The 9,631-nt window shown below is 37.0% G+C and overlaps 1 protein-coding gene across 1 annotated transcript in view; it reads right to left on the bottom strand.

The window, feature by feature from the left end:
- The window catches only part of STARD13 (StAR related lipid transfer domain containing 13), a 383,589-nt gene that overhangs the window by 275,018 nt on the left and 98,940 nt on the right, over window positions 1-9,631 (bottom strand). The window lies entirely within an intron of this gene.

The raw sequence follows: 9,631 nt of genomic DNA, 5'->3' as shown, positions 1-9,631 counted from the left end.
GATTTAGTCATGTATATTTACCAATCTTAACTGGAAGTGCAAATACCTTACCAAGAAAGGAAGACACTCCGAAATTTCAACTTCATTTTATGCTATACACAAATATCAACCTTTGGAGACATGTTTTTTCTAGCATATTCTCCTTACAATTTAATTGTTCCCATTATTCTCTTTCAGCGTACTTTCTCCTCTCTTCCCTGCTGTGTCCTTCACCATGTAGCATATATTTGATATAGTGTCTCAGAATTCCCCTATGTGCCACTTCAGTTGAACCTGGAAAACACTGAAGTGATTACTAATTTATTGCTGTCTTCTGCTAAGTGCTTAATGCAAAAATCAATAGCTGTGTGTGCCTTTCCATTGTAGGAATATGCTTGTGATATATGACTAGGTTAGGTAGTTGTCAGGTGATTCTTGAAAATCTTCTAAGATAATCTACCACCTCCATTTTATTGGTGTCATGGACGATGTTAACGGTCATATAAGTGGAAGGAAAAGCAAGGAGCAGATGGAGAAGAGCAGGTACTATACACCCTCTTCTTCAAAAGGCTAGTTGTGAGCAAAGAGGCTAATGACGTGGAATAAGGACATCTTGCCTGATCTCAGTAACATCCCAAGAGAATCAGAATTAGAATGCTAAATGCATGTCCGACCAAAAGGCCAAGGATGTAAACTTATGCAGCCATCAGGCTTTATCTCCTACCCCAAAACTCAGTCATTTCTGGTAACAGAGAATGACTCGTCATGGGTCTCACCATCTACAGCATCACCCAGAATGCTCGACCTCCTGCCCCCTTGTGCTGGAGGAGAACCTTGCTCTACAAAAGGAGACCTCTGTGCAGGATGGATAAACCTCTGTCTGTGCTAACCTTTCAATAAAATAATTTCAACTTTCTATTTTCAACTATCCTCACAAACAGTATGGCATAATGGAGTCACAAACTGCCCTGAGCTCATTTTTCTTCTAGATCCACACAGAACACTTCAGTCCTCTGGCAGAGAGCCTCTGCAGTCTGTGCACAGCACGGGACCGTGCAGGAGGTGGCATCTCCCAGCCCCAACTCACACATCAGCGGGACATTCTGTTATGCTAAAGAAAGAATATGGTTCATTTTCTTTACAACTTCTAGAAATGTGATATTTCTGCCTAGCCAGGCCTCCCCAACTCCAGCTGCTCTGAGTATCAAAATTGCCTGCCAAACTTTTAGTGTTTGACAAGGTTTTTAAAAGAAGAAGCTCTTTAATTTGCTACTCCTATCACCACTACAATATCTATGTCTTCAGCTATTTCATGGCAATATCTGACTCGAAATGTTTGAATTCTTGAAAATATTGGAAGATAGAAGTATTTATTATATCATTTATTTGATTAGAAATAACTTCTATGAACAAACTGCAGCTTTTAATTTAAATTTAGACAATTCCCAAACAGTAAGCTCCTGTCATTCTCCAAAATAGAAAGCATAAGGATGACAGATAGCAGGCCAAGACAGATCCATCCCCACTGTTACACTTTCCCATTTCCCTTCTTACTTCTCAGAACTGGACTGATTCATTTCAGAGTCCATGCTTTTAACTGGGATTTCAGCTGATTGTTCTCTCTCCAGAGACAGTACCTCTCTTCCCCCTGCAATGCATTTCTGCTATGACATTCCACTCGATCCTTGTAAGGCCCGGGCATCCTGGCAGGCTGCTCCAGTGGCAATGACCAGGCTGATGTTCTGAAGAAATGCAGGGTAAGTGGGAAGAGTCTCCAACTCAGAAACAAGCTAAGAGAGCTCTTTATTTCAGCAGGCATAGAAAGTGATGGGTTTCTTTGGAAAGAAAATTTTAAAAAATAAAGAAGCACTATCCTTTATGAGTGTCAAATGAAGAATCATTTTGATTATTCTCTATATTCTTTAAACCAGGAGGCAGCTGCTAGCCTCACTGGTGCTTTGAAATTCCTTGGTTCAATTTTGATTTTCTATTGTTTGTATTGCCTTTCCATGGGTCCTGTATTGCTGAGGACACCACCTATACAGCCAGCTTCACTTTAGACCCTCCTCAGGTTTTACCAGAGCAACAGATGGATACGTCAATCACTTGATTCTCAGCAAAATTTTGTCAGCCAAGTGATAATAACCTGCATGCTGTTTGTAACTACAGAGTCTCCCTGGAGGTCATCTGAGGACTCTGAAGAGCTTTAGGAAAAATCTCCAATAGGTGAGGGTGCAGTGAGGATAATAATGGAGGCCAAGGATCAACAGATCTTTAACTTCTCACGGTCTTCTACTGTGTGAGTGGGCTTTACTAATGAATCCTGAAGAAATAACTTCACCCAAAGCTTAATTCTGAATTTCCAAGTGTGCACTCACTTTCCTGCAGGATCACCTCTTTTGGGTGTGCTGACTCACTTTGATTGAAAGTAGAAGTCTGCATGAATCTGCATTAAGCCCAACATGCGAGTAGTTCCCCTAAAAGCAGGGAGGGGGAACTAAGCAAGAGCACTAGAATAGGATACAAGAGGCTGGGAAACCGGCTTCTTGCCCTGGCTCTACCACTAACCACTCATTTGTGATGGTAACTCTGAGCAAGTCACCCAGACAAGGTTTCAGCTTTCTTGTTTATAGGGTGAAAGGGTTGGACTAATTATCTATAATCTTTTCTCCAGCTCTAGTATTCTCTGAATCTAAGTGATTATATGATAATGATGATAATGATGTGATAATGATGATCAATAATGATAATCATTATAATAATGATAATGATAGTGATAATGATGATCAATGAAATTAATCATTTTCCTGAGGCTTCCTCTCAATCATATATTTGAATCTCTAAGAGAGAAACAGAGAATGCCTACAAGTTTGGGAAGCAAAAACAAGTTTGTGATTTTACCCCCAGTTTTATCCATTAGGTGGAATCTTATAGAAATAACACTGGAGTACTGTAATACAAATTGGAGTCATAATATTTAATATTAAAAAAACCAATATCCTGACATTCTCTCTTTAAAATTAGACAGTCAATAGAGAAGGTGCATCTTGTCCCTCTTTACCATGTAGAGCTCTCTATACACAGATCTACAGCAACAAATTTGAAAATGTTCAGGAAATGGATAATTTCTTAAGAAAATTAAAATTTCCAAACAACCCAAAATGAAAAGGTTAAACCCACCAATTGCTATAAAAGAGAATGACAAGGTGAATAAATATCTCTCAAGTTCTGATTAATTATAAAGCCAGATCATTCCAATGGTATTCAAACTATTTTTGATCATGGAAAAAGTTAGAAATAACTCAAATTTATTTTTATAAAACCAGGATAACTTTATATTAAAGATAGCACAATGTATAGAAAATTGTAATTAATCTCAACTATAAACATTGGTGCAAGAAATCTAAAATTTAAAAGTAGTAGATATTCAGCAATGTATTAAAATAATAATACTTTACATTAAAACAAAAAAGGAAAGCATATAAGAACAAGAAGAAAACATAAGTGAATTACACTATAACCTAGGTGTGGGGACCAGCTTTCTACCTTTGAGCCAAAGTCAAGATGCAATATAAGAAAAGGTTGATAGATTCAACTCAAAGCAAAGCATCACAAATGAAACAAACTTTTATGTGGCAAAAACTCCATGAGAAAAGACAAATGACAAAACAGGAGAAAATACTGTTAATATGTATTATAGATAATGTGCTAATATTGTAAAACACAAAACAGCCATTATACATATGAAAAGATGCTCATCTTCATTCATAATAAGAGAAATGTAAATTTAAAGTACACTGAGAGATCAATTTTACCTACCAGACTGGCAAAAGTAAAAGCTTGAGAATATATTCACTTGGTGAGGTTGTGGGAAATAGCACTTTTATATATCGCTGGTGTGAAGGCAAATAAGTAAAGCCTTTCGACCAAGCAATTCCATTTCAAGAAATTTAACCTTTACATACCCTGGCAATATGAAAACACATATGTGTAATATTATGCCTGTCAGCATTATTTGTATTTGCAAAATGTTGGAAAGTACCTAATAGCCTAATCATAGGTGATAAGTTGGTTAAACCATGGTCCGTATACACAATGGAGTGCTATGTGGCTATTAAAAAAAAAAAAAAAAATCTCAAACTGATACAAAGAGTGCTCTCCAGGATATATTGTTAGGTGACATTAAAAAAAAATGCAAAAGAGCAAAAACAGAATGCTAATTTTGTACAAAAAAAAGAAGAAATAAGAAAGTATACATGTATTTGCTTAGTTTGGCAAAAACAAAGGATGAGTTAACTAGAGAGTGTAAATGATAAAGCAAATGGAACAAAATGTTTAAAAAATATTAAAATGTTAAAAATTGGTAAGTCTGGATGATGGTTTTATAGGTAAATCTGTCAAAGAGTATACAGGCTTTTTTGGACTATTTTTGCAAATTTCCTGTAAGTTAGAAATTTATTTCAAAAAGAAGAATGTTAATAATAATAGCATAATAATCATAATGCATTATGACAAGTGAAATTATTTCTAAGAATGCAGAAATGGTTTAAATTAGGAAATCAACTTTTAAAAATGATAAAACCAACAAATTAAAGATTAAAAAAAGAAATTAACATATTAAATGAAAAGGTCATTTGATAAAATAAGACTATGCAACTATTAAATAACAACGGTAAGCTGGGTTTCCCTGGTGGCGCAGAGGTTAAGAATCTGCCTGCCAGTGCTGGGCATACAGGTTCGAGCCCTGGTCCGGGAAGATCCCACATGCCACGGAGCAACTAAGCCCATGCTCCACAACTACTGAGCCTGTGCTCTAGAGCCCACAAGCCACAACTACTGAGCCCTCATGCCACAACTACTGAAACCTGCATGCCTAGAGCCCGTGCTCCGCAACAAGAGAAGCCACCACAATGAGAAGCCCATGCACCACAAGGAAGAGTAGCCCCCACTCGCCCCAACTAGAGAAAGCCCGCGTGCAGCAACGAAGACCCAATGCAGTCAAAACAAAGATAAATTAAATAAATAAATTTTTTAAAATGCTAAGTAAAATAATAATAATAAAAAGATTAGGGCTTCCCTGGTGACGCAGTGGTTGAGAGTCTGCCTGCCAATGCAGGAGACATGGGTTCGAGCCCTGGTCTGGGAAGATCCCACATGCTGCGGAGCAACTGGGCCCATGAGCCACAACTACTGAGCCTGCACGTCTGGAGCCTGTGCTCCACAACAAGAGAGGCCGCGATAGTGAGAGGCCTGCGCACCGCGATGAAGAGTGGCCCCCGCTTGCCGCAACTAGAGAAAGCCCTCGCACAGAAACGAAGACCCAACACAGCCATAAGTAAATAAATTTAAAAAAAAAATTAAAATTAAAAAGATTAAAATTTGATGAAGAATATTTATTGAAACTTAACAGGAGATTTATTCTAAAAAGTGAAACACATTTAAACCATATCAGTCAAATCAGTATACAGTCAGGGCTTTCTGCTATCAGAAAATGAAATAAGACAGGAAAATAAAATAAATTAGTATAAATATTGGGGGAGGGGAGATAAAACTAGCTATTTTCCCCCCAAATACGGTGAGAACTGTAGGTTTTATTTGCGTGTAAGAGAGAAAGATTTTACTTTCAATAAAATAAACTGACTGAAGATTATAGAGTTAATTGAACTAGACCAAGCCCTCCTCAGAGCAAGTATTTACTGGATAATAAAGAATAGATACTCAGAGAAAACATTTGCAAAGACATACCAGGCCGTTGATTATAATAATAATAATAGGACTGATAGAAGAAATTATAAACATTTCTGATAATATAAAAATTAAAAATTTGTATGGCAGAAGTTACCATAAGCAAGGTCAATAGACAATTGATACCTTTGGAAAAATGACTGATAAGGCAGATAGCATATAAAGGGTCTATAACTTCAAAGAGTTCTTATAAACTGGTGGGTAAAAACGACTAATAACCCAATGAAAAGAAGGGTAATGGATATGAAGGGCCAAATAACAGAAAACTGATTACAAAGAGTCAATAAATACATGAAAATATGGAATAAGAACAAGACTTTAAGAGTGAGATATTACTTTATTCTTCTAAGACAATATAATAAGGTCAATAATAACTACCACTGGTAGAGATTTGGAAATGTGGAAATGTGAGCTGATAAAGTAATCTGACAATAGCTATTATAATTTAAAATACACATGAACTTTGATGCCAAAATACCACTCCTTGGAATCTATACCTTAGAAATAAATGTACTATGTCAGGATATGGGTACCAATATAAATATTACAGTATTTTCTTAGTGTTACTACTCATCAGCAGAGAAATAGCTGGATAATTTATGGCACATTCACAATAAGGAATAGTGTGCAGAATGTAAAAAATAAATAAACACAACTGCTTCCTGGAAGAGGGCATACACATACATTTCCCAATTCCTCTTGCTAAGTGCCACTATAAACTCTGGACATTATACACAAGATAAATCTAAGAGGTCTCTGAAAGGTAGAGGGAAGAAGGCAGACCAGCTAGGGACCTCAGGACCTGAAGGTGGTGAGTTCCCTGAGTTTTCTTTTTGCCTTACATATTCCCAGATTGCTTGCTGGAGAAGCTGGTGACCTGGAAACACCAATGGGTGCGGACAGAAAAACTCTAACTAAAGCCTACTCTCTCTAGCCAAAGAAGCATGAAAGGGGCAGCCTAGCAAGATAGGAAGTTTTAGAAAATAATAACTCTACTGCAGCCAAACACCACGGGAAAAAAACAAAACTGTGAGTCCTTCCCTCACCCAAATCAGCAAAGGTTAAGCAGGGAGCCTAGACTTCGACCCTCCCCAGGCTTTAACAAGGTACTCAACACCCCTGCCAAGGGTGGTCTTAGAGGAGGCAGAGAAGGGAGCTTAAACTTTCATCATCACCCAGCGGTAATGAGGTACCTCTTTCTCTTTCCACTGGGTGGTGTTGGAAGAGGCCCAGAGCAAAGTAGGGACTTGCACCATTGCTCAGTGGTAAGGAGGATACTAACCCCCTATGGTGTCAAAGGAGGGCACATGGGAGCTGTGACAAAGCACTCTTAACCCTTCCAGCCTGGAAGGTATCAGTAGAGGCATAGTGGGGAGCCAGAACTTCTATCCTACTCAACATTAACAAGGAGCCAACCCTCCTCACCTCCCCCCAGGTGTCAATGAAGGCTAAGTGAGAAATCTGGACTTCTACACCCACTAAGCAGCAAAATAAAAACTTTAGTTAAAAATTTTTAAGGAAAAAAAGGGAAAGAGAGAGAAGGAAGGAAGGTAGGAAGGAAGGAAGGAAGGAAGGAAGGAAGGAAGGAAGGAAGGAAGGAAGGAAGGAAGGGAGGGAGGAAGGAAAAGAGGGAGGGAGGGAGGGAGGAAAGGAGGAGACCTCTATCAGTTGACTTGGTCAGCATTTCAGGGACAACTTTTTGAATAAGGGGGAAAAAGGTGCAAAAAATATAGTTTTACCTCATTTTTTGTTAAACACAAACCACAATGACACAAACCATTAAGTAAAAAAAGTCTGGAAAGAAACACATCAGTTCTCAGCATGGGTTATCTTATGTAGGTGAGGCCCACAAGGTACAATGGGCAGAGGTAGGGAGAAAGGGATTATTAAAATGCAATAAAAAAGAAAGAGGAGAGAAAAGTTCACTAAAATCATACATATATGTGTGGGTAATATGCATAAAGAAACTAGAGGAAGATAGCTGGAATTAGATCTTTATGATATTGAGTATGTCTATAATATATTATTAAGAAGAAGAGTTTTATAGTAATATATTAGTATGCTTCCCTTTCATCTAGACCAAACCACAAACAAACAAAGCAGCCAACCTCTAGGTATGAATGCTGCGGTGGACTGCAAAGATGGCTGGTAATAATCCCACCTCACCTCTTTTAGGGTAATTTGTTACACAGCAATAGATACCTGAGACGTGTTTATAGGTATGTGAATGTTTAAAGAGAAAAGAGAATATTGTGAATAAGAACTTACCTATCAAAATTCGTTGCTTAGCAGTGGCAGTAAGAATGAAAGAGGAGACGATTAACTTTTACTTTATACATCTTTATATTGCTTCACCAGTTTCCACAAGCATATATTATTTCCTAATTTGAAAAACATCAGTCAAAGAAAAATTTTACAAGAAGAAATAAAACGTTCTATTTAAGTTTTTTTGTTTTCTTTTTTTTTTTGTTAGAACTGGCCCTGGAAAAGTCTCTTCCTCTCATTTTATTGTAATTTACTGTTATTTGCTGGAGCATTCTGGAGACCTTGGTTTCAGATGGTTGTGTATAATGTTGGTTCCATAAACACCTTTATAAATCAATCTTCTTTAAAAATAAGGGCCAAAAGCATGTGCATGGAAAGTAGCTGTAGATTGGCAACTAAAACATTCTTAATCTTTCAAAAATATGCTATAAAAACTAAGCGAGAGATAGACATTAACAAAATTAATTTTAAAATATTTTCAGTAATGCAGTCTGTAAAATACATTTAAAAAGTGCATTAGCTCACAAAACCTTTTATCAACCTGTTAAATTTTCACTAACTTTCACTGTTCTTAACAGTGATATAGCAATGATAAGTCTGCAGGAAATTTATCAGAAGCATGAGAAAATGATGTTTTCACTGTGGGTTGCAGTTTTCATTTTATCACCTTTTATATTTATTGAATACTTGATTTCTTTAGGATCTTCCTGGGTTTCTTATAGCCCCTAAAATTCCTAGCCAAGGCTGTTTTCATTCATTCATTTCAACAGATTTATATCTATAGTGCCTATAATATGCTGGACACTGTGCTAAGTGCTTGGAGAAAGAGAATGATAGTTTTTTTAACAGTAGAGGAATTGTCAATAACTAGATAATGACCCAGTATGAAAAGTAAAACATTTTGAAAAACTAAATAATGTGCTGCAGGTAAAGCCACAAAAACTAGACAAAGTAGATTCCATTTGAGCTGGTCTTCAGGATAGCAGACAAAATGGTGAGTTGCATTCAGGACAGACAGGAAGAATGTAGGGAAGTATGGATGTGTGGAAGAGCATGGTGTGATTGAGGAAGAAAATGTGGTTTGTGAGGATGAAGGGATCTGATGGACAGAGAGTAGAAATGACAGATGCAGCACAGTACTGAAATTAAGAACACAGGCTCTTTTTCAACAAGGGTGTCAATTCAGTGGTGGAAAGAATAGTTTTTTCAACAAGTGATGCTGGAACAACTGGATAGCCATATGCGAAAGGTTGGAGTCAGACTCCTTCATTGGACCACACACAAAAAATTAATTCCAAGTGATCACAGGTCTAAATATAAGTGCTAACACCACAAGACTTGTAGAAGAAAACATACGAATAAATTTTCATGAACTTGGGTTAGGTTAGGCAAAGCTTTCTTAGACGTAAGCAACATAACAAACATAAGCAACAAAAGAAAAAATGAATTGGAATTCATCAAAGTTTAAAAAATTTGTACTTCAAAGAACATCATTAAGAAAGTGAAAAGACACCTCACAGAATGGGAGAAAATATTTGCAAACCATATATCTGATAAAGGCTTGTATACAAGAATATATTTAAGAACTCCTACAACTCAACACTTTGAAAAGACAAATAACCCAATTTAAAAATGGGCTTAC

The sequence above is a fragment of the Balaenoptera physalus genome, assembly GCF_965194825.1.
Source record: "Balaenoptera physalus genome assembly, chromosome: 18".
In the NCBI taxonomy this organism is placed as follows: domain Eukaryota; kingdom Metazoa; phylum Chordata; class Mammalia; order Artiodactyla; family Balaenopteridae; genus Balaenoptera; species Balaenoptera physalus.
This window is presented reverse-complemented; position numbering and strand designations above follow the sequence as displayed.